Raw genomic sequence first — 26284 nt, 5'->3', positions numbered from 1 at the left:
TGGCCCAGGATCACACATGTAGTGTATGAGACTGGATTTGAACTCAGGTTTCCAGTATGCATTTAGATACCCAGATTGGTATTAAGGAGGGTTTTAACTGGGATGGCAGCAATGGGAACAAAAAGGAAGGTGAGAGATACACAAAATGCTGAGGAGGTTCACGGATGACTTCACACTGCCAGCAGAGAACTTGAATTAAATAATCTACATGGGTCCTTCCAACTCTGAAATTCTAGAATTACTAAGAATATAATTAGCCTTTGTTAATGACTGTCAAATGACAGCTAAGAGTACTAAACACAGCTAATAAGGACTATACTAAGGGCTACCTTAGAGATAATGACCTCTTCCTCACTAGAAGACTTCCAAGGAAATCTGGATGGCCACCTAACAAAGATGTTGTAAGAGATTCTTGTCCAAGTCCAGAGTGGGCACTAGGGCTGTGGAAATTTCCCCTAACAACAGTTTGGGGATTTGTCTTCATCCATTCTTTCATTAAGTATTTATTAACTCTTACATTATACCAAGTACAGAGCTAAGCAACAAAACAAAACAGTTCCTTCCCTCAAGGAGCTTACATTCTACAATCTCCATTTTAATAGCATACTTATATCCTTTAATATCCAGGCAATTTCTATCCCTCTGCTATGTCCTTTGAGGACAGAGGTTTTAAGATTCTTGTTCTATTCTGCCCCCAAGCAGGATGCACATCAAAGCTTTGATTGGAAAAGGAAATTCCATCCAGCAGACCATCTCTGTTGGGCTACCTAAACAAAGGCTTAACAAGGAAATGGTTAGGAGATACTGACAGTTTTTCCTCCAATTACAAAATGAAGACTGTTTACTGGTCTCCTAGAGGATGAAAGAATCTGACAGCTTTCACACTGGGATCCCTCTCCAAACATGTCTGTTTTCACAGAAAAAACTCTTGACAGACAGGAAAAGTAGCTCAGACAGCACAGAACAAGTCAAAGCCAAGAGCAGCAAAGAACTACCTGGATAAAGTTTTAAAATGCTGCTAAGGATTCGTAATGCAGCAGATGGGGAAACCCTATAAAACTGTGACAAGGACTTTGATGAAAGAACTTTCCTGGGACTTTGTGCAGCTTTGGCTAAAGCACCTCAAGGTGCAGTCATCAGGTCGTGTCTCTACAGGAACTGCTTCTCAGGAAGATGGTTGAAGACCTTGGGCTGGAACCAATGCTATTGCCCAAGCTCCCAGACTCAGGGTCCTGAATTGTCTCTATCTGAGGGAAGATAATGGTCAGGGTGATGTTATGATCTGGCCTGGCACATGCTGCCTTTCCCTCGAGGTTCCCTGCTATTTCAATGCATGGAGCAGAGTAATGTGCCTAGAAAAGTAACCTGGCATCAGATAGGAAAGGGATTAAAATGTCAAACAGAGACGTTCCTTTTCTTTTCTAGGTTTCAATTTCTCTCTGTAAAATCAGGGGACTACTATTAGTAGTAGTAGTATCACCATCACTACTATTGCTATTAATAATAATGATGATGATGATAAGTTGTAAAAGCATTTTCAGTCATGTCCAACTCTTCTTGACCTCATTTGGGATTTTCTTGGTAAAGAATTAATGTGGTTTTGCCATTTCTTTCTCTAGCTCATTTTATAGATGAGGAACTAAAGCAACAGGGTTGTTTTCTCAGGATCACGCAGCTAGTTTCTGAATTTCTGAGGCCAAATTTGAACTCAGGTCCTCCTGACTTCAGGCCTGAGACTATCCACTGCACCACCTAGCTTCCCTATACTACTATTAATAATAACATATATAATATTTAACAATGATAATATATCACTAATATATATATATATATATATATGTAGCACTTTATGGTTCATAAAGGACTTTGCATGTTATCTCCTTTAATCCTCACAACATCTTTGAGACACAGGTGCTATTATTATCCTAAATATACTACTAAAGACTCTCTAAGGTCCCTTTCAAATTGAATACTATGACTTGCTCTAGGACTTTATTCCTTAAAAGGATTTATCTTCTACAATCCCTAGGTACACCTACAACATTACTGATATCTGGTTCAAGTTCAAGAATAATGATACATTTATGGAAGGATGAGCAGGATAACAGCTTATTCTCAGACCCATGCCAAACCCAAATCTCTGTTCTTAAGGCCTAATTTTGCACATCTATAAAATGACAAATTGGGGGAGGCCTAATCTAATGCAGTAAGCGCAAGAGCATCTGGATTTGGGGGGATTTTATTGATTTTTTTAAAATAATAGCTTTCTATTCTCAAAAATAATTCAAAGATAGTTTTCAACATTCACCTCTGCAATACCTTGTGTTCCAAATCCTTCTCCCTTCTCTCTCCCCATTCTTCTCTCTTAGACAGCAAGCAATTCAATATATGTTAAACATATGCAATTCTTCTACAGATATTTCTGCATTTATCATCTTGCACAAGAAAAATAAGATCAAAAAGGAAAAAAATGAGAAAAAAGAGCAAGCAAATAACAACAAAAAAGGTGAAAATACTATACTATGACTAACATTCAATCCCCATAGCCCTCCCTCTGGACATAAATGGCTCTTTCCATCACAAGACCTTTAGATTTGGCCTGAATCACCTCATGGTTGAAAAGACTCACATCCATCAAAGTTGATCATCATATAATCCTATTGCCATGTACAATGATCTCCTGGTCCTGCTCATTTCAGTTAGCATCAGTTCATATAAGTCTCTCCAGGCCTCTCTGAAATCATCCTGCTAATCTCTTACAGAACAATAATATTCCATAGCATTATTCAGCCATTCCCCAACTAATACTCATCCACTCAGTTTCCAGTTCCTTGCCACTACAAAAAGAGTTGAAGAGCAGCAGTTTAAGGTGAATCATTTGTTGTGTCCCTACTTACTTCCGATTTTCATGGCTCTAGGGGTCCTCAAACTACAGCTCGCGGCCAGATGCGGCAGCTGAGGATGTTTATCCCCCTCACTCAGGGCTATGAAGTTTCTTTATTTAAAGGCCCACAAAACAAAGTTTTTATTTTTACTATAGTCCGGCCCTCCAACAGTCTGAGGGACAGTGAACTGGCCCCCTAATTAAAAAATTTGAGGACCCCTGTAAGTCTATGATATGATTGCTGGAGGAGCTCTTTTTACTCAGGGTAAAACAGCCCCTCTATGCCTTGTAGATAGTCTTTGTGAGTTATTGGGGCTGAAAGAAAAAGCATCCCCAAGTGGCCACCTTTATGATAATGAGCCTCTCTGGACTTGGGTAGTCTTTGAATGACAAATCGTACAAGAAGCTCATGCAACTTGAGTAGATCTGTCAGGGATCCTGTCCTGCTAGCCCATCTTCTGATAACCCAGGATGACCTCTGCATCATAATGAGACATCAGAGGAGAATGTTGTGGCAGTTTCCATATTAATAATTCAAGTGTTAATAGTAATAAAGTCATTTCTGACATTCTATTTATTAACACATCTTCCTCACTCTGGTTTGGGGATTTGTCTGGGAGCCATGGAGACAGCTCATAATAAGTATATTACAGCCTTCGATAACAAGCAATGGAGTTCCTTTTTAGAGCTGAAAATAATGAAACCAAAGGAAAACACTCAGGTGAGAGAAGGAGAGAGAGAGAGAAAGAGTTCTGAACATCCAGAAGCCAAACCAGAATATTAGCCTGAGTAAGAGATTCAGACTCAAAGAATCCTGTCACTGGAAAGGAATCTTAGGGAGGATGGGGGTGACTCTCGCATTCACAGAACAGCAGGAATTCCTCACAATCCCAGAGCCAGAGTCAAAATGACTAGTGCAGCCGAAACAGAAAAGAGAATCCTCTCTAGGGCAGCCAGTGAGTGCTCTTCCAGCCCACCCTTGAATACTTCTAGAGACAGAGAACTCACTACTTCTCCAGGAAATTTGGGGAACTGGCTTCCCTAAGCCACTTTGAGAGAGCTCTTCTTTTTAGGAAGATTTTCCTTGTATCCAGTCAAAATCTATCTCTCTACAGCTCAGTTCTGCCTTCTGGGGCCAAGCAAAACAAGTCTAACCCCCCTTCCATGTGACTAACATCAAATACTTGAAAGCAGCAAACTTGGTCTCCATATCTTTTTTTAAACATCCACAGTTATTTCGGTCAGTCTATGGTCTTTTCACCATATAAGTCAGACTCCTCTAGGCATGCTCCAATTTACTAGTTAATGTCCTTACTAAAACAAGGCAACCATAACTCTATGCAGTATTCCAGGTGATATCTGGCCAGGGCAGAGTACAGTAGAATGGTCACCTGTCTTATCCCAGCCATTATTTCCCCTATCACATTAACTTATCGGTTACCATATTACCTCCCACTTACCAGGGCCTAAGCTAGGTGCTAGAGATTTAGGCCAAAGAGAAACAGTTCTTGCCTTCAGAGAACTTATAGAATACTAGGAGAAAACCATGTAAAAAATTAGCAAGTACAAAATATTTACGAATGAAGTACAAAATAATTTTGTTAATTAGTAAGGAGCACCATGAATGAGTAATTTGGTAATTACTAGTGGCTAGTAATTTGGTCATTGGTAAGGAGCTTAAGAAATTATTAATTTGGTAATTACTAGTGATTAGTACTTTGGTCATTATAAAGTACACTTAGTATAAGTGAGGAGCACTGATACCTGAGGATCAGAAAAGCCTCTTAAAGGAGGTAACAATGGAATTAAGCTTTAAAGAAATTTAGGCATTCTTAAGGATAGAAGTTAGAAGGGAAATTATTCTAGAGGGCATCAGACATATGTGCCAAAGCCCAAAGGCAGAGTATGGAATGTCATGTATGGGTAACAGCATCATGAAGGCAAGTTTGGCTAGAAAACAGTGTATATAGGGAGAATATATTTGAGGAATAATATGAAATCAGGATGATTTTAGAAAATCTTGAAAAACTTATATTAACTGATGCTGTACACAGTAACAACAAGATTATGTGAGAATCAATTGTGATGGACTTGGCTTTTTTCAACAGTGAAGTGAAGTGACTCAAGGCAATTCCAATAGACTTGGGATAAAAAAGGCCATCTGCTCCTAGAAAGAGAACTATGAAGATTGAATATGGATCAAAATATAGTATTTTCACCTTTTGTGGTGGTTGGTTTTTTTCTTTCTTGTGGTTTTTTTTTTCACTTTTGATCTGATTTTTCTTGGGTAGCATGATGAATATGGAAATATCTTTTGAAGAATTACACATGTTTAACCTATATTAGATTGCTTGTTGTCTTGGGGGTAAAGGACAGGGAGAGAAAGAGAAAAAAAATTGGAAAACAAGATTTTTGCAAAGATGAATGTTGAAAACTATCTTTGTATGTATTTGGAAAATAAAATATTATAAAAGGAAAAAAGGAGTTAACATTCTATTCTATTTCAGATGTCTACAACTAAAATAGAGAAGTTGATCAGTGTATCAAGTCAACCTGAAAAGATAAATTCTATCTCATACAGGATGAGTTTGAGATTACTTATAGGACATATCATACTCCTATTCATGTTAAGCCTGCAGCCCACTGAAAATCCAATCAGAAGAAGTGCTGCCCAACCATTTCCCTCTATCTTGTATTTGTGAAATTTATTTTTTAAACGTAAGATTTTACATTGATCCTTTTTAAATTTCATATTATTAAAGTTAGATCAATGTTTTTGGATTGTTGAGATCTTTTTTAAATTTGACATTGTAATCCAAATATGTTATCAGTCCTCAGTTTTGTTTTATCTGCACATTTGCTAAGTATATAGTTTCTTCATTTATCCATCATTAATAAAAACGTACTCTAATATTTTTCTCTAGTTGGAGATATTTTTACAAAAACAGCCCTTGAGGGACTGATAATGTTACCCATTTCCCTCCCTGCCAAATAGAAAACAAACAGAAGTTCATCACTAGCCCTCCAAACACAAAGAAATATACAAAGACCTGGAGGAAAGACAAGCTCTTATGTGGCTCCAAAGAGTGTAATAGTATTTGTTTAGACCAACTTGGGTCTCAGGAGAAGAGAATGAGAAAGCTCATAGGTTGGAAAAAAGCCTTATAGTTTTTATAGGAAAAAAAAGATTGTGGGTTGGTTTTTATTATTCATTTTATAAAAGCTTGCATGCAGCCAAAAAAGCTGATACAGGAAAGAGAACATGTGTTGTTTGTCACATGAGAGATGCTTCAGATTCTCCCGAGGGAGAAACTGAAGACTGATCCCTGAAAAGATAGCATGAGGGCATGTTTGCTGCTACCAGGGAGACAGGCAGCAGCTAAACAATGGCAAGGACAAAAGGCGAGATAGGCAGAAAGCACCACTGTCTGGAAGTGAGGGGGACTGGGTAGAGACAGATTCTGTAAATGCAATCTGCAGTGAAGCTGAAGAAGCCCTAATCTGGAAAGCTGGAGTTCCAACTCTATTTCTAACTACTTCTATGAGCTTGAAAAAGTCCTTTACATTCTTTGGATCTCTGTTTCTCAGTCCAAATTGAGGAAGTTGTACTGCACAATCTCCTGTGGTTCCTTCTACCTTTAACATCCCATTAAGTCTATGGAATGTTGAGTCTTCCTCTCTCCCATTCCTTTCATAAAAAAACCATGTCTGATTCAAGGCTGGAGATGCCTTCATTTCCTTCAATATTTGGTTAGCTTCCTTTATGATTTAGAGGACAAAGGGTCCTGGGAGCAATTCAGATGGGGCTAGAACAGGGATTCTAATCATTGTGGAAAGCAGGGAGGAGGATTCTGGCTCAGACTGGGACACAATTGTGGAACAATTCTAAATTTTCTCATAACCAAAAACTATATGATTCTGGACTGATGGACTTGCCACTCTAAACAAATGGGACATTTGTACCAGAGGCATTGTCCTTCCAGTTCCCTAATATTTTGATCACAGCTCCCCAAGGGAAAAACAAGAAAGGATAAAGATTCTGAGCCCAGTCACACACCAGACAAATATCGTGGATCCAATTTCCCATAAGACTTGGATACATAGTAGCTAAGGAAGTTCTTATCTTTTTTTTGTATCCTGGACCCCTTTAGCAATATGGTAAGGTTAATGGACTCATTCTCAGAATAATAATTTTACATGCACAAAATAAAACACATAGAATTTCTTTTCTACCTCTATTTGATTCTCCAGATTTCAACACCATTCCCCAGCTGTCTTTTCTTCTTAGAATATCCTGCTGAGCCTCTGACACCTTTCTCCCATTGGAAAGTTCCTTTTGGGGTCTCAATATTGTGGATGAGGGCAGTTGGGCTTACCTTCATTCCCTGCCTGACTCTACTTCTAACTCTCTGGATTTTGCCCCATTTGAATATTTTATCCCCTTTGCTTTTTTAGCTCCCTATTATATGCTGTAGTCCCGCACTGGACAACCAAGTGGTACAATGGATAGAGCACCAGCAGATAGAAAACCAGGTAGTGCAGTGAATGGAGCACCAGCAACCAGGAAGATCTAACTTCAAATCCAACCTCAGATACTTGCTAGCTGGTGATCCTGGGCAAGTCATTTAACCCTATTTATCTCTGTTTCTTTATTTGCACAAATTAGCTGAAGAAGGAAATGGCAACAATACCTTTGTCAAGAAAACCCTAAATGGGGTCACACAGTCGGACTTGACTGAACAACAAAAAATTCCCCCATTAGTAAGTAAACTTTTTGAAAGCAGGGTCCATCTTTCTTTTTATTTTTTTTATATCTAGATATAGAAATAGATATAGAGTCTATATCTATCAATGTATATATCTAGATATCTATATAGATATAAATATAGACATAGACATAGATATATAGATATAGATATAGATAGCCTTAGCACTTCATTTAGTGTCTGGCATATAATAATTGCCTAATAAATCCTTGCCTGCCTACAGGAAATATATTGAAATACAGTTATCAAAAATTTTTTAAACAAAATTATAGGCCCTAGGTTAAGAACCCCTTAAGCTGCTAAGGTGCATAGCAGCTTATATTTAAGGGTATTCATTCTGCATATCTATTCCAGCACCCCCTTCTTACTTCTGCTTCCAGAAATCCTAGCTACTTTTAAAGCTCAGCTTAAATGCAATCTCTATTACTGTCCTTGTCAAAAAAAAATTATTGTATATACCTTATACTGAGTTTTCTATATATATACTGGTTCTTCCAAATGTAATATGAGCTACTTGAGGGAGGAATTTTTTTTTTTTTTGGTCTTTGTATCCCTAGCAACTAGTGTAGTGTCTGGCAAATTGTGATTGCTTAATAAATGTGGCCCGTCTTAGAAATATTTACATTATAAAAGAGGATTCCTAGAGCACATATAACCTTAAACTAAAAGAATGAATCTTTCATTTCAGTCGCCTATCACCACTGGGTATAGAAAAATCTCGACAGAGAATCCTTTATGATGGTTTTAACTCATAGTACTTTTCCCATCCAAAATGTAAGCCCATACTGCCATTCCCCATTTCCTGCTATGCTTATCCACCATTACTCTTGAGGAATTTTCCCCATCATCTTCCCCTGCCATCAGGGTCCTGAAGCTTCTGACTACATGAAAAATATGCCTAAGAAAATAAGAAAGAACTCTGAGGCAATTAGATGGCACAGTGGATAGAGCACCATTCTTGAACCTGAGTTCAAATTCAACCTCACACAATTAACTTAGTAGCTGTGTGACCCTGAGCAAGTCACTTAACCTACCAAAATTTTTTTAAAATAACTTCAAAAATTATCAAAAATGCAATTGTCTTTGATCACATAATAGAGACATCAGCAGACAAACCTTTGGCGTTGCTCTCTTTATATAATACCTCAGGCAACTCATAGTATGGACAAGCACACCAACTTCTTCAAAGATACATAGATGAACAAGCTATTTTACTGTAACCACACTGCCACACTGTGTCTCTCAAATTTCTTTTTTTTTTTGTTTCTGCTGTGTTGTTGTTGAGAGGTGTTGAGGTGGAGTGGAAGCAGTCAGGGGTTAAGTGACTTGATCAGGGTCACACAGATATTAATTGTCTGAAGCTGGATTTGAACTCAGGCCTTCTTGCCTCCACTGTGTCATCTAGCTGCCCCGTCTTCATTTATTTATTTATTTATTTTTGCTGAGGCGATTGGGGTTAAGTGATTCGCCCAGGGTCACACAGCCAGGAAGTGTTAAGTGTGTGAGGCCAGATTTGAACTTAGATCCTCCTGACTTCAGGGCCGGTGCTCTATCCACTGCGTTATCTAGCTGTCCCCCATCTTTCAATTTTCAACGATTATCAACTGTGTACAATAGAAGTTCTGCTCCTAAAACCTTTTAATAGCTGACTGCCCCAGCATGAAAAGGATCTAATGTCCTCCTCAGTTCTATTCACATCAATAGCTACCTATAGAGCTTAACTGTCTTATATGTTAATAAGACTCACAAGAAGGGAAGTTAAAATTAATCTCAAGATAGCCATCCTAAGACTAAAATGGTCAGATTTCTATAATATGCTTTGTAGGATCATGGGGTTTAAAAAGAAAGGGGATATGGGGCAGCTAGGAGGTGCAATGGATAGAGCACCAGTCCTGAAATCAGGAGGACCTCAGTTCAAATCTGCCCTCAGACACTTAACACTTCCAAGTGACCCTGAGCAAGTCACTTAACTCCAGTTGCCTCAAGGGGGAAAAAAGGAAAGGAAAGGGTATTAGAGATTGGAATGCACTTGTCCAGGTGAATCAGTCAGGATCTCAGGAGGAGTAGGAGCCTATGACCTGGCAAAGCTTGACAGAAAATGGGGACCTTGAAGCAGTTGTTCAGATAGAGTGGAGCCAAGGTGAGTGTGAAATGTCTGTTCAGCATTCCTACAAAATGCCTCAAGCATTCATGTTTTAAGTATCCTCCTCCTGGGAAAGTTATCAAAGGAGTTATGAGTGACTTCATCATGTTTTAAAGTCTTTGTCAATGCACACTTATGAGTCTTTTGTGTTTTGAGCATTTCTTTTATGCTGAAGAAATAATAGCTGACCTATATCTCCTATTAAGTACCTTTCTCCTTCTTTTGGGGAGACTTTAGAAGCTCCAGAATAGGTGCTTGAAGAACAAGAAAGTACAAAGAGTCTGACCGATTTCTTGCAAGGAGAAGCTTCCCTAGGACTGACCCCAATCTGAGTGTGAGTCCAGACAGGGATCCTGAGTGGCAGAGGCCATCCCCATTCCCCAGGACTGCAGCACTCTAAGCCTTCTTACTCATCACCACCAGTTCTATGATTTGAAGAGAGCAATCTTGCCCATCCTCCACCTCAAAGTCATCTGCCCACTTCCTTCAACCAATAATAATAGTTGTTTTCTACTCTCCTCGCTATTCTGATTACCTACCTGTGATCAAGCTTGTCCTTTACAAAATATGGTGTTCATATACAATAGGTGTGCACCTATTGTATGATGATGAAAGAAAAAAAATTGCTACAGGATCAGAAGACTTGAGTTCAAATCCCACCTCTGACACATAGCTATATCACCCCAATCAAGTCAAGTCAACAATAAATCAGTCAATGTCCATTTATTATATCCTAAGCACTGGGAACACAGAGGAAAAGATAAGTTTATATTCTCAAGGAGCTCACAGTGTAATGGACAATGCATGTAATGTTATGAACAAGACATATACAAGTCACAGATAATCAACCAAACAAGGCATGAGTATTGAGGGTGATGGGAAAAGGATTGTTGTAGACGGTGGATTTTAGCAGGGATATGAAGGAAGATAGGGAGAGAATTTCAGGCATAGGAGAAATCAATGTAAATGAGTGAGGTTGGGAGATGAGGTTCTCTGTGTAAGAAATAGCAAAGGTGATAGTGTCACTTGATTGACAAGTATATGAATGAGAGTGAGAATGGAGGGGAGAAGGGTGATAAGATATAAGACTAGAAATGCAGGAGGAGAGAGCAGATTATGAAAGGCTTTAAAAGCCAAACAGAGGATTTTATATTTGATCCTAGAGAAAATAAGGAGCACTGGAGTTAATTGAATGGGGAGGTTGGGAGGAGGGAACATGGACAAATTTGCATTTTAGCAAGATCAGTTTGACAGATGACTGGAAAATGGACTGGAATGGGGAGAGACTTGAGACAGGGAGCACTATCAGAAGGATATTGCAATAATCTAGGCACAAGGTGGGGATGAGAATTTGTAGCAGGGTAGTGGCAGTGGAGAATAGCTAAATGTGTCCAAGAGATGCTACAAAAGTAGAAACAATAGCACATCTTAATAGACTGTACAGAGTAGGAGATTGAGAGCAGGATGAAGAGAGACAAAGACAGAGCCAGAAAGACAAAGACTGAGAGAGAACGAGAGAATGAGAGAGAGAGAGAGAGAGAGAGAGAGAGAGAGAGAGAGAGAGAGAGAGAAGAGAGGGAGAGAGAGAAACAGAAACAGAGACAGACACAGACACAGAAACACAGAGAGAAAAAGAGAGACAGAGAGGAGAGAAGGAAAGGGAGGGAGAGGAGGGATGGAAAAAGAAGAAAGGAAAGAAGAAGAAGAAAAAGAAGCAGAAGATGATGATGATGACAACAATGACGATGATGACACTTAGTTTACAAGAGTGAAAGACTGGGAAAATGGTGTTACTCTCAACAGTAATAGGAAAGTTAGTAAGAGGAGAGACTCTCGAGTGGGAGGGGCAGATAATGAATGGACATCTTAATCAAGTCACTTAACCTTTCTGAGATTCAATTTCTTCATTTATAAAATTAAGATGTTGGACTAGGCAGCCTCTAAGGTCCTTTCCAACTCCAAGTCTATGGTCCTACGGGGGCTGGCCAATGTTGTGCACAATAAAACCATCATTTTTCTCCTTCCATAACTATGTCTCAGGTCATGTTAGCTTCCTTTCACCACCATTGTCACCCTGTTCATAATATATTTATAATCCACTAAATTTCCCAATTTTTTATATGAACTAATGTGTAACCATGTCTTTTCTTCTGATCCATGACTTATCAATGTCATTCTATTGCCCACTTTTGTCATGTAATCTCCTTAGTCATATGATTACTATGAAGTATAAATAATTTCCTTTGTGAGCTGAGTTCATATAGTTTATAATGTGAGCTGGAAGACACGTCAGAAGCGATTTTTTCCCAGCTCTCTCAATTTACAGATGAGGAAACTGAGCCCCAGTGACAGTTAAGTAATGTATCTCAAAGCCGCTTAAATTCAGTCCCAAAATTTTCAAAAACATCTCTGTGATATACACCAAGACAATACCTGCCCTAAATTTTATAATGAAAGAAAATTAACCAGGGGGGAATATCAGCTTTTCCCTGGTGTCTAGGAACAGTTATCATAATTTTCAAGAAAGATGTTGGCAAGGTGAAGGGAGGCGTTGGGGGAAATTGGGTTGGTTTTGATGAAAAGATGAAGGGAATGAGCACAGCAGAATACTAAGTCCCACTTTCATAAGATAGCAGATCTATAGCTGGAAAGGGTTTTTTATACTCGGTCTCCCTATCATACCCGGGCTGAAAATGCAATGACCACTCTCAAATCCAGTCCCATTGATGATCAATGTGTGAGTTTTGACCTGTTCTATCTCTAACTTGGTCAAGGCAGCCCAGTGGCCACCACCAAGGCCAGGGCTTCACCAGACTGGTGCTGGGCCCAGTCCAGTCAGCCAACAGCTCAGAACTCTCAAACTCCCGCCAGCCTTTGCCTCCCAATGCCAGGAACAATGTCCTACCACATCTAGTCACTTCTGGTGAGAGACTCTCGATGAGCCATTTCATATCAGGAAACAGAGAAAGAGGTATCTGGTTCTGGACACTTTAAACCAAGAACTCCCAGAAGGACTATACTGGCAAAAGCTACCACTTATTGCTGCTTCCATCCTCTATCCCAGGACCCACAATGGGGCAGCTGAGATGGGCCTGGGAGCTAGAGCTACCAAATGGAGACTGCCACGTGAATTCAACTTCTCTATTGCTCTCTGCTCTCAATTCAGGACTGGTGAGAAGGCCAGGGGATGGAGTCCAAACACCTTTCACAGTTTTTCTCCAGCTTGCAGAACCCATCTCAGGTGTAACCCAGATAGTTAATCCTTTCTTTCCATCTTCCCCATGACCTGGAAGAAAAGCAAGCACTTCAAATGTGTCCTTCTAGAACCTAAGAAGGAAAACTAGAAGATAGTTGTGGGATGAGATTGCAAGAAATTATGGGGCAAAAATGATGCTATTAAATTGGCTATTAAATTATGTAGCCACAGAAAATTAATTGTGTAATATAAATATGGAGGGTTGGAATTGAGCTAGGAAAGTCTCCAGCTGTGGAGATATGGGTTCTATATCTATAGATATTTCTATTTTTATAGCCCTGAAAAATATTAATATTAATACTTAGAAGATAATTTTGAGAACCCAATCAGCAAATGTTCTTCATCTTTCTGTTGAAATCATATAGCTTTCTGGGATATAGCATAGGCATAGAAAAAATCTTCTATACATGTGTCAGAGAGACCTCAAGGGTCCCTGGATTTGTGACTTGTATATACCATAACTTCTTGGGCAAATTGGGTCTTATACTGTCTTGCTTGTTAATCAATTATAAAGTGACACTGACTTCCTAGAGGTTTAAAGAAGGCAGAACATGACCAAGGTTGGCAATTACTGCACCCATGACACCCACCAAGTAGAAATGCAAGCTATACGCTATTGTCACAAGCATAATACAAAAAACAAAGGGAAACTATTATTCTAGGAAAATTTAAGGAAGGACAAAATACTTTCAAGAGAAAAAGGGAAACAGGAGCTAGGGAAAGCTTCTTGGAAAAGGAAGATGCTGAGCTAGAATTGCAGGGATTTTGACAGGAACCATGTTCTGGGCATGTGGGAAATATAGAGAGGCAGTGGAGGGTAGTGAGATGAATAGCTAAGAGTTCATGATGTCTGCAACATAAAAGCAAGAAAGGAAACACAGAACAAAATTAAACTTGAAAGCAGGCTTTTAAACATTGCTCATCAGCCAGGGTGGGTGGTTTGGTCTCCAGCATCTAACTGAAAATGGCAGACCCATCCATCAGCTGCTGGAGATCTCCCTTCCCTGCTGCTTCACGCCAAAGCTTCTCACATAGGTAGAGCCCTTTGAGGGGGGTGGAGACAGTGGTATTGAAGCTTCCATTTTGGGTGAGGAGGATCTCTTAGGAGCTTTTTTGGAAAGAATCACCATGATATTGTGAAAAATAATGTTGATTATTGATAAAATCACAGATTTAGACCTTAGGCCTCAGAAACTATTTAGTCTAAAACCCTTTTTTTACAGAGACCAAGTAGGTGAAAGGACTCACTCAACATCACACAACAGCACCATCAGAAGTGGCAATTGGACTCAGTCTTCTGACTCCATAGCTAGTGCCCTTTACATGCTTCTAGTCAGAAGCCTTGGATCCATATTCTAGCACTGACACTTACTAGGCCAAAGGGAAATTTCATCTTTGAGCCAGTTTCTTCCCCTATAAAATGAGAATAATATTAGTACTACTTAATAACTCACAGTGGGCACTTCAGTGGGCTATAGAAATAGAGACTGTTGTTATTGCTGTCCTTCCCTGTGGCTAAAAGTCCAGAATATTGCCTGAGAAAACAGGTTGTCTGTCAGGAATGTCAGATTTCCTGGGCTCTTCAAATGAAATACAAATCTAGCAACACTGTGTGGAGCAAGCTAAAAATGAAGTCAATAGCCCAGCTTTGGGGAGCAAAGCAGCTTAACAGTTTCCATGTTCAGAAGTCTTCAGCTTGTCCTAGAAGATCAAACTACAGAGCCTGCTTAGGCAGGGAGAGGAAGAGTTTTTCAAATCTCTCTTTATATTTTTTAAATTTTTAAAAATCTTTAAAATTTGTTTAGCCTCAAACAGTGTTTGGTGAAACCCCACCCCCACGATATTCTTTCTCTTCAGCAAACATATGGGGAGGTGTCATCTTGGGCTGGCTTTGCTTCTTGGACTTGTGGCTGCAAATTCCTAAAATGCTCTCTTTGCACATGTCTGCTTTGTTATTCTTTCTTTAGAGTAACATGTCATTAGGAGCTTCCAGAATAATTTTGTATTCTTTCAGATGTCATGGTTAAATAAGTCCACAGCAACCTTCAGCTTGAGGGCCCTTACACCTCTCAGTGTAAGAGCCTTAGAAGGCACCTAAACTGATCCATATTTGAATGAATGCTTAAGACAGCAGATAGAATGTCAGTTCTGAAGTCAGGAGGATTCTTCTTGAGTTCAAATTCAGTCTCAGACACTTGTTAGTTACTTTTTGACCCTGATTTGCCTCAGTTACCCCATCCGTAAAATGAGCTGGAGAAGGAAATGGCAAATTACTCCAGTATCTTTGCCAAGGTACTATAGCCCCAAATGAGGTCATAAAGAGTTGTACATGACTGATAACAAAAATGTATTAAGTACTGACCATGCAAAACCAAAAATCAAATAATCCCTGCTCTCCAGGAGCTTACATTCTGTCTTTTTAATAGAGACTTCAAGTTTGCAAAGAGCTTTACAGCTATTTTCTCATTCAATCTTCACAACTTTGTGCTATTATTATCCACATTTTATGGATGAAGAAACAGAAGTTGAAAGAGATAAAAGGCATAAATAAATAAAAATAAAAATAAAAACTTGCCCAGGATCCTACAGCTAGTGTTTGAAGCAGAATTTGAATTCAGTTTCAGTTCTTACTGACTCCATGTCCAGTCCTCTATTCACCATGGCACCCAGCTGCCACATACAAGGAAATGATGGCCAAGGAATGGTGTTTGGGTCTGATAAGTGACTGAGTTACAGAGATGGCAAGTGGAACAATAGGATGATCATTTGATGGACCCATTTTTTCCAAAGACAGTGATAGTGTTAGTTTGGCCAGCTCTCTCTGGATGGTATAATGTTGGAGTTCAAATGTTGGCGTTCTTGTTCTTCTCAAAACACAGCCAGTTTAGCTTAGAGCCCTCCGGATGTCTCCAAATCCAAAGGTTCTATCCTTCAGCCTCTGCCTTTGCTTTCTTCAGCCTCCGACCAACACAGAGATGGAATGAATCTCTTGTCTCCTTCACTTGGGGCTCGGCTAGCTTTCTGGTGAGTTTTTCAGACCAGCTTGGTCTCAGTGGGGGGCGTGCAGGAGCCCAGCCACCAGCTACAGTGGTGTGAGATGAAGATGAATCTGGTTGTCCACTGAACTCTCCACTCGTAGCTTTATCCTCTGAAAACTCTTCGTCTGCCACCAGCCAGCCAAGTGGAATATATTCTGCCTTGCCTCGGAAAGAGGGCTTCTGGCGTAATTCCACTGAAATCCGTCAAAGTGCTCTCTGCACCAGAGTCGCTCCTCTCGAGTCCAGCTGAACTCTCCTCTGCGACCAGCCAGCCAAGAGGAAAATGTATTCTGGAATAGCTCTCTGGCCTTATATGTGAATCTTCTGAGAGAATGGGATTATGGGTTTTTTCCCATAGTGCTCTCTAGCCCAAAGAGCTTTAAGGGAGGTGTGAACTCCCTTGAAGTTAGAAAGTTTACTTTGTGAAGCTGGCATACTTGTGAACTCCAATGAGTAAAGGTGTGAACACAAGCCTTGTATTAATTAGTTCTACTTAGTACCTTGTTTCAGGTTCTGGCCAAAATCTTCTTGTAAGATTAGATCAACTCTAATTAGTTAGCAGTTAGTAAGGATTCCAACAGCATAAGACCTTATACTTGTCTCAATCAAGTTTCAAAAGTCTCCACATCCTCCTATTTACAATCTGATGAAACCATGTTCCCTCATTCCCATTCATACAAGTGCACGGATTGCTTTTGCCTCTGGAGGCTGAAGAGACCCCATGTTTACAATCTTTTCTCATGTGGTCACTCCCTGCCTCTTCCTCTGATCATCTTTCTTTTTCTGTCACCTTTCTCAAGGACTAGCTAGCCTGGTTACAGATAACTGAATCTGATTTCAATTCGATTGACCATAGCAAATATTGATTAAGCGCCTACTCTGTGCCAAACCAAGTGGCCAGCAATCTAGAGGACAGAGGACTGGATTTGGACTCAGCAGTTACATATTCAAATTCTACGTCTACTCACTTAATCCAAGATCAGCAAATCAGTTCTTTTCTCTGACCTTAGCTTCCTTATCTATGACATGATCTGATTATTATCCATTTTTCTGGAAGGAGACCCAAATGACATCACTATGTTAGAGTGGAGTTCCAGTGTGTCCCACTGTAGCTGATCAGACCAAAACAAGTTCAGGAAGCTCCGGCACAGGTTGGACACAAATAGTCCATATGAACATTTAGGGGGGTTTCTCTAACACTGTGCATCTTGTGTTTCTTCTGAGCTAATTCAATTCTGCTGTCATACACCATGTGGATGGTCCTGTGCCATTGTCTCTCATGTCTTACAATCAATTCTAAAGTTTTTAAAAGAGACTTGAAAGTGTCCGTGTATTGCCTTTTTCTGACCACCTTGTGAGCATTTGCCCTGTGTGAATTCTCCATAAAAAATTTTTTTGCCCAAAAAAAAAAAAAGTCACATGAACTAAGTAAATTCTGGTAAACTTAAGACCTTTCTAACTCTAAATCTATAATCCTATGAATTAGGGGAAGATATCCTTTAAGGAGAAATAAAGTGGATAATTAGATCTAATTAGGTAATTGGATTTCTACTTCTGGAGTGGTATCTATTTGCCTTAGGGTATGCACCAATGTGTTAATTGCTACTGAAAGTCCCCTGAATAGATAATAGCTAGCAATCTCAAAAGAAAGTGAAACATACCATAAATAAACAGAGTCCCAGGGCCAGTAAACTGGCCTAGACCCTTGACAGTTTAGCACAGATTATTAACTAGTTTAAGGAAGATAAAGGGCCTTCGGTCAATCAATAACATTTATTAAACACATACTACTTGCCAGACACTATGCTAAGTATTAGGAATACAAAGAGATAAGGGCAGTCCTTGCCCTCAAGGAGCTTAAAATCAAATGAGGGGGACAATAATAAAATAAATATGTGGGGAAAAGCTATTTGCTGGATAAATAGGAAATAGTTAAGCCAGGAAAGACACTGAAATTAAGAGGGATTGAGGGAGGCTTTGGGGAAAAGATAGAATTTTAGGTGGGATTGAAAGGAATCAGAGAAGTCAGTAGTCTGAGTAGACAACAAAGACCACTCCAGAGAGGAGGGGCCGTCAGAGAAAATTGCCCGCCTCACTCCCCCATCGAGAAATGAAATAATGAAACAAACAAAAGCTAAATATGGAAAGAAAAGAAACACCCATGAGGTATTCCCATAGGAAATAGTAGAGGTTCATTTTATTTATTTATTTATTTTACAGGTCTCCTGCTCCTGTGGCCCGAGGCAAGATCCTAGTCACTGATTCTGAACAGTCAGTCAATAAGCATTTATTAAGAGTCTACTATGTGCTAGGTACTGTGCTAAATGCCGGAGATGTAAAGGAATCCACTAGACGACAGTCCCAGCTCTGAAGGAATTCAGGTTCTACTGAGGGAGACAACGCGCAAATAAGTATCTGTGTACAAACGAGATGGATACTAAATAAACGGGAGCTGACCGACAGACGGAAAGCACTCACATTACGGGAGATCAGGAAAGGTGATCTCCATTGCAGAAAGTGAGATTTTTAACCATGACTTTAAGGAAGCCATAAGGCAAAGGAGGAAGGAGGGAGAGAGTGCTAGGTAGGAGGATGGTCACGAAAAATGCGAGAGATGGAGCGTCCTGGAAAAGGAACATCAAGCAAGGAGTCCAGAGTCATTGGATAGAAATGGAGGTTGTAAAGTGTAAAAGGAGCGGCTAGGTGGCGCCATAGCGCACAGTGTGGGACCTGAAGCCTGAAACGCCATCCTCCTGGGTTCAAATGTGACCTCAGATGCTTATCGTCTGTGTGACTTATCAAGTCACTTTGCCTCAGTTCCTCGTCTGTAAAATGAGCTGGAAAAGGAAATGGGGGAAAAACCAAAAACCTCCAGTATCTTTGCCAAGAAAATCCTAAATGGGGCCACAAAGAATCAGACAACAGAAAGGACTCAGTAAAAACCCCAGCAAGGTGTAAAAAAGATGGGAGTTAGACGGAGCCACTGGAGTTTATTGAATAAGGGATTGACATGGTTAAACTGTCAGGAAAATCAGTTTGATATCTGAGTATAGGATGACCTGGAGAAGGAAGAAATTTGAGGAAAGGAAGTCATTTGTGTATATATGTGTGTATATGTATGTATGGCTTCATATTAACAACAAAAGAAACAAAAGTTGGAATATGATATATCAAAAGTAAAAGTGCTTATAACCAAGCGTTGTTTATCCTATATCTCTATAGGATAGTTGTTTATCTCTATAAAGGAAGAAAAAAAAGTACTTTCAAAAGAACTAATTACTTTCAGGCCCTTTTAAAATTGGTTACTTTCAAACTTAAAAAAAAAAAATTAGACCTCTGGCAAATTCCAGAAACAAATTTTAGAAAGGTAATAAAATTTGGGGACTTTAATAGTATTAATGTTAAGCAAATATTTAGAAAACCAAAAGAGGAATGAAAGACCATCTCTAAGGTTCAATAAGAGGAAAAAAAGCCAAATTATGAAACTGAAGTTTAAAAAAAGAAAGGAAGAAGAAAAGAAGGAGGAAGGAGAAAAAAAGAAACTTACTATTTGTTATAATTGGAATCTCACAAGAAAATATTATTCAGACACAGAAATGAGATGAAGAGAGTGAGAATCTTAGGAATCATATCTTATATGGGCTAGGCAAGAGAGGATCGTAGTAGAAATAGTGTGAACTAAACAGGGGGCTAAATTAAGACAGGTAAGAACATTTAAAGGGGGAATAAAGATTAGCCCTCCCAAAGAATAAAATACAAAAGGAAAAAAGGGAGGAGAATAAAGAGTAAGATATATGGATTTCAAGTCTGGGCTGGAAGAGGAGGTTTGAGGGAGAAGACTAAGATTGGATTGTTCCAAGCAATATAAAATACATGTACCTGATGTTGAGTTTATTCTTTTTTTCTCTCTCTCCTTTAAAGAAAAGTGGGAAGAACAGAAGAAATAGTATAACAAGATTGAATAACTTGGGCAAAAATATAATCATAACTGTGAAGAAGAATGGGATGAACCCACTCCTAAAATGGAGGTGGGTGACAAAATGGATTAGGAAACAAAATCCAACAATGTGTTGTTTACAAGAAACACATTTAAAACATGCAGATTCATATGGTGTTAAAATGAGGAATTGGAGTTGTATCTATTGTGCCAAAGCCCAATAAAAAAATTATCAAATGGCAATCCTGATCTCAGATAAGAGAATGTTAAACAATAGAGATGTTTAAGAGAGAAAAAAAGAAAAAGTACACTATTCTTAAAGGTATGTTAATAGGTAAAATAAGTAAACTAAAGCACAAAGTTCCAAGCATCATCAGTTTATTACAAAGCTTGACTTTACTAATAAATAAAATCTCAGCTTCTCCAACTAAGCTATGAGCTCAAATGAGGGTGATACTCTTTTATGATTTTTAGAGAATACAGAAAACAAGAAGGCTAGCATCATAGATGGAAGAAAATATGATTGGATGGAAATTGAGAACAAGTCTAGCAGCAACCCACTCATTTTCTCCTGTGACTAAGAAATGGTCATTGTTCGAGTCTTGTTTCATCTATAAGAACAAAGATAGCAACCAGACTTCTTCAGACAACAAACTAGACTAGAAGAATAGCCTGATGGTATAAAGATATTAGACCTGACTCTTTGGTGCCCATCTGCCTCCTTCGAGGATAACAGATTTGTTTGACAAAAGAATAGAAGAGTGATTAACAAAATATCTGGATTTTTAAACTTAACTCAGTTACAGCTGCATTTCTGAATTAAGTTCAAATATAAAGAATCATAATTTATGCAAAATCAATTAATTGTAAATAGCATCAGTTTTAAAAAGATGGACTCAATATAATTATTTCAGGTACCATAGATAATGAAACAATGTAAATATTATAGATATATGCAAGAAATTGCATATACCTACATACTTAAAGAAAAAGCTAACTAAACTGTAGAAAGACCCAGGTAGCAATATAATCATTTCAGGGGACTTCAATATACTTCCTTCACATTTTAATAAGTCTAGAAGAAAAATTTCTAAAAAATAATTTAAGAATATGAACCACATTAGAAAAATTAAATATGGTAGAACTTTGGTAATTACCAAATGAGATTCTTAAGAAGTATACTCACTTGGTAGCACTGTATAAGACCATTATAAAAAATAACCATGTACAAAGACATAAATAACATAACTTTTTTCAGAATGGCAAAAATATTAAACACAGTCTTTGTGTATCAAAATACATCAAAATTGACAAATAAAATAAGAAAAAAGGATTTTGAGTTAAATGAAGACAAAATAGAGTAATCTTAACGAGTAGATCAAAAAATCAATAAAAACTACTTAAAGCAAATAAGACAATATGCCAAAATATATGGAATACAGCTGAAAAGATTCATAAAGGGAAATTAACACTAATAAAAACTAATATAGTAAATCAAACTAAGGAAACTAGAAAATTCACAAATTTGTAGCCCCCAAACAAGCACAAAACTAGAAATGAAAAATTAAAGAAGGGGTAAACAAAATTATAAACAAAAATAACAATCAAGATAAGAAAAAAATTATGAGCTTTAAAAGCCAATAAAATAAACAAACCATTAACTGACTTAATTTTTAAAAAGGGAGAGGAAAACCAAAATCAAAAATTAGGAGGAGAAAATCACAAGAAATAGAGAGCACTTAAAGAAAATTATCCAAAATTAATATACTTAGTTGTATGCAAAAAAGAAAAAGCCTTAAGTAAATGGATTGATATTTATTTAGTGCTAAGGCAGTTGGGGTTAAGTGAATTGCCCTGGGTCACACATTTAAGAAGTGTTAAGTGTCTGAGGTCACATTTGAACTCAGGTCCTGCTGACTTCAGGGGTGGTGCTCTATCCACTGAGCCACCTACCTAACCCTTGATATTTGTTTTTTTTTAATATATTAACTACCCAAATTAACATCAAAAGAAATAGAAAATCAAACAGCTCCGTCTCAGAAAAAGAAATTCAGCAAGCCATAAATTAACTTTCAAATTAAAAAAAAAAAAAAAGGTAGAAACTTTTCAGTTGTGTCTAATTATCTGTGACCTCATTTGGGATTCTCTTGGCAGAGACATTGAAGTGATTTGCCATTTCCTTCTCCAGTTCATTTTACAGATGAGGAAACTGAGGCAAACAGGATTAAATGATTTGTCCAGGTCAGTGTTTGGGCTAGATATGAACTCAGAAAAATGAGTTTTTCCACTATATCACTGCCCAATGGATATCAATAAAATACACTACAAAATATTAAAAGAAATATTAACAGAAAGCTAAAACAACCTGTCAAAAAAAGATTTCATTGTGGCCACATTAGATTCATAAGAGAAATAGGAGAGCAACATTTTAAAATAATATATATAATCATTATTAATAATAATAATTAAAAATTACAATTATCAATAGAGTAGAAAAGACTTTTGACAAATTACAGTAATGATTTATAAATGAAAACCATCAAAATAAAACAGCTTAGCAAAGCATTATATCATAGTGGATAGAAAATTGGTCTTTGAATTAAGAAAACATGTATTCAAATCTTTCTCAACTGTCTCCTGACCATGTCACTTGGGCAAGACATGTAAGCTCTTTTAAGAATTCTCTAAGATGTTAAATTGCAAACAGATAATTTTGATTACATTAAATTAAAATGGTTTTGCACAAGCAAAGCCAATGTAGCTAAGATTAGAAGGGAAGCAGAAAACATGAAAACAATTTTTACTGTGAGGATTTCTGATAAGAAACTCACTTCTAAAATGAGGACCATTAAAATGAGAACCATTCCTCAACTGATAAAGGGCCAAAAGATATGAATAAGCACTTTCCTGAAAAAAGAAATTAAAGCATCTTTAGTCATATGAAAAAAGCTCTAAATTACTATTGATAAGAAAAAATTAAAACAACTCTAAGGTATTATCCCCACATCTATCAGATTAGCAAATATGGCATTAAAGTAAAATGACAAATGTTATAGGTGATATAGGATAATTGAGACATTAATGTATTATTGATGGAGTTGTGAACTGATTCAATTATTCTGGACAGCATTCCTACTGCTAGGTCTGTATCTCAAAGAGATCATAAAAAGGGGGAAAGACCTACATGTATAAAAATATTTGAAGCAGCCTTTTGTTGTGGTAGAAAAAAAATTAGAAATTGAGAGAATGCCTATCAATTAGGGAGGGACTGAACAAACTGTGGTATACAATTGTGCTATAAGAAATGAAGAGCAGGCAGATTTCAAAAAATCCTGGAAAGATTATTTATGAACTGATGCTGAGTAAAGTGAGCAGAACCAGGAAAATATTAATAGCAACATTAATATCAACTTTGATAGATTTAGCTGGAGACTTCCGGGGGCGGAGCCAAGATGGCGGAGCAGGCCCATACGACTCTCTAAGCTCCTCTCATTCCCCTCATAATCAACTATTTAATTCAGCCTCAAAAACAGCTCTTCGCTGCTTAAATTCATGAAGATTAGAAGCATTACAATTTACCAGCCGAAGTCAGTCTGGAAGATCACCAGGAAAGGTTTGTCCTGAGGGGCCGGGAACAGACTAGCACAGGCAGCGAGAGACTAGCATCCTGAGCAGACCAGGGGCAGGGGTGATCTCTGTGGCTAGAGAAGTTATAGAGACGACTCTGCTATAGGCTAACTGCTCTGCCTTGATTACAAAGCAGTAAACTGGCAGAGAGATTAAAGCCTAAAACAGAGGGAACTCTAAAAAATGCCAGAACCTAACGAGATCTGGCTGTAACCCCTCAAACCCGGAGGTGACTCAGGCAGACTGTAACAACCCTGCAGCCACATCCTGCAATTTGGGGCTTTTGCAGGGGCAGTTACAAATCTGCACGGCAGGGGGGCACAACCTGGGCAGCCTCTGGTCGGCATAGTGGGGGGCTCGGCCTGGGGCAATAGAACTTCCCCAGCAGACTGTGCTTCCCAGGCAGACACTTCCAAATCCATTCAGTGCTCAACTACTAATACCCACAGCCCCAGGGCAGGCTTTGGCTTGGGGTAGTGAAACTTGGGTAGTGCTCAACATCTAGCCCCAGGGTAGTTGTTATCTCACACAGGGGGGTTCTTTGCAGGGCACTTTCCCAGCTCAGCCCTGCAGGCCTGAGTTACTCCTGGGTGGGGAACTCTTTCCCAGAGCACTCCAGTACTCCCTGCTTTTTGTAGCCAGCTGGCAGGACAGCTACCCATCCATACACCTTTCACTGCTCTGCAGAGGAAGCTGGTAACCTCCTGGTTCTGAAGGCAGACCCTACAGGCTCTAACAAAATGAGTAAAAAAATCAAAAGAACGATTGATAGTTTCTATACAGAAAGAGAACAGCTTTTCAACCCTGAAGAAACTAATAGTAGACAGTCTCCAGACAATTGTTGGCCCCCAGTACAAAAGGCTGTCCTAGAAGAGACTATTAAAAACCTTAAAAGAGAACTAGAAGAAAAATGGGAAAAGGAAAGAACACCTTCTGGAAAAGACCCTAAAATAAAGACTCTGAGCAATATTGTGGCCAAACTTCAGAATTTTCAGACTAAAGAAAAAATTTTACAAGCAGCCAGGAAAAAACAGTTCAAATACCAAGGTGCCACAATAAGGGTCACGCAAGATCTGGCTGCCTAAACATTAAAGGATCGAAGGGCCTGGAATCAGATATTCTGAAAGGCAAAAGAGCTTGTAATGCAGCCAAGAATAAACTACCCAGCTAAGCTGAGTATTTTTTCCATGGAAAAAGATGGACATTTAATGAAATAGAGGAATTCCATTTATTTCAAAGGAAAAAACCAGACTTAAACAAAAAATTTGATCAACAACAAAACTCAAGAGAAGTAGAAAAAGGTAAAAGGAACTCTTGAGAACTGTATTTCTGTTGTGGATATACATAAAAACCACATGTATGATCTGATTTTACTGATATAACATAAAAAAGGGAAGTAGAAATGGAAAGGGGATAGTGTCAGAAAAAGGGAAAAGGGGAAATAAAAAGAAGGAAACTATATGCGACGATGAGGCAAAGGAAATCTATCAAATCTGAGGGAACTTAGAGAGGGGGAGGAACATTGTGTGAATCCTACTCTCATCAAAGTTGGCTCAAAGAGGAAATAATTGACATTTGTTTTACAGAGAATCTTCTCTCACTTCATTAAAAAGTGGGAAAGGAAAAGGGAAAAAGAAAAAGCATAATAAGGGAAGGGTACAAGAAAGGGGAAGGGATTCAAAGGCAGGAGGGAGGGACACTAAAGAGGGAGAGCTGTGTGATTCAAGTGGGACCAATAAGTTTAATACTAGGGAAGGAGGGGAGAAGGGCAAGAAAAAGAAAAGCATAATCTGGGGATATTAGGATGGCAGGAAATACAGAATTAGTCATTTTAACTGTAAATGTGAATGGGATGAACTCTCCCATAAAGAGGAGGCAGATAGCAGACTGGATCAAAAGTCAGAACCCTACAATATGTTGTTTACAGGAAACACATTTAAAACAGGGAGATACATACAGAGTAAAGGTAAAAGGCTGGAGCAGAATCTATTATGCTTCGGGTGAAGTAAAAAAAGCAGGGGTAGCCAGTCTTATCTCAAATCAATCAAAAGCAAAAATTGATCTAATTAAAAGAGATAAGGAAGGAAACTATATCTTGCTAAAGGGTACTATAGACAATGAAACAATATCAGTATTAAACATATATACACACCAAGTGGTATAGCATCTAACTTCCTAAAGGAAAAATTAAGAGAGTTGCAAGAAGAAATAGATAGCAAAACTATAATAGTGGGAGATCTCAATCTTGCACTCTCAGACTTAGATAAATCAAATCACGAAACAAATAAGAAAGAAATTAAAAAGGTAAATAGAATATTAGAAAAATTAGATATGATAGATCTCTGGAGAAAACTGAATGGTGACAGAAAGGAGTATACTTTCTTCTTAGCAGTTCATGGAACCTACACAAAAATTGACCATATATTAGGACATAAAGACCTCAAAATTAAATGCAGGAAGGCAGAAATAGTAAATGCTTTCTTTTCAGAGCACAATGCAATAAAAACTACATTCAACAAAAAGTTGGGTATAAATAGACCAAAAAGTAATTGGAAACTAAATAATCTCATCTTAAAGAATGATTGGGTGAAACAGCAAATCATAGACACAATTAATAATTTCACTCAAGATAA

At 38.3% G+C, this 26284-nt stretch overlaps 1 pseudogene; it reads left to right on the top strand.

The window, feature by feature from the left end:
* Positions 1 to 1031: 1031 nt before the first annotated feature.
* The window catches only part of LOC127546742 (E3 ubiquitin-protein ligase RNF114-like), a 35833-nt pseudogene continuing 10580 nt past the window's right edge, over positions 1032 to 26284 (top strand).

The sequence above is a fragment of the Antechinus flavipes genome, chromosome 2, assembly GCF_016432865.1.
Source record: "Antechinus flavipes isolate AdamAnt ecotype Samford, QLD, Australia chromosome 2, AdamAnt_v2, whole genome shotgun sequence".
Classification (NCBI taxonomy): domain Eukaryota; kingdom Metazoa; phylum Chordata; class Mammalia; order Dasyuromorphia; family Dasyuridae; genus Antechinus; species Antechinus flavipes.
The sequence above is the reverse complement of the archived record's forward strand: the minus strand, read 5'-3'. Positions and strand labels throughout refer to the sequence as shown.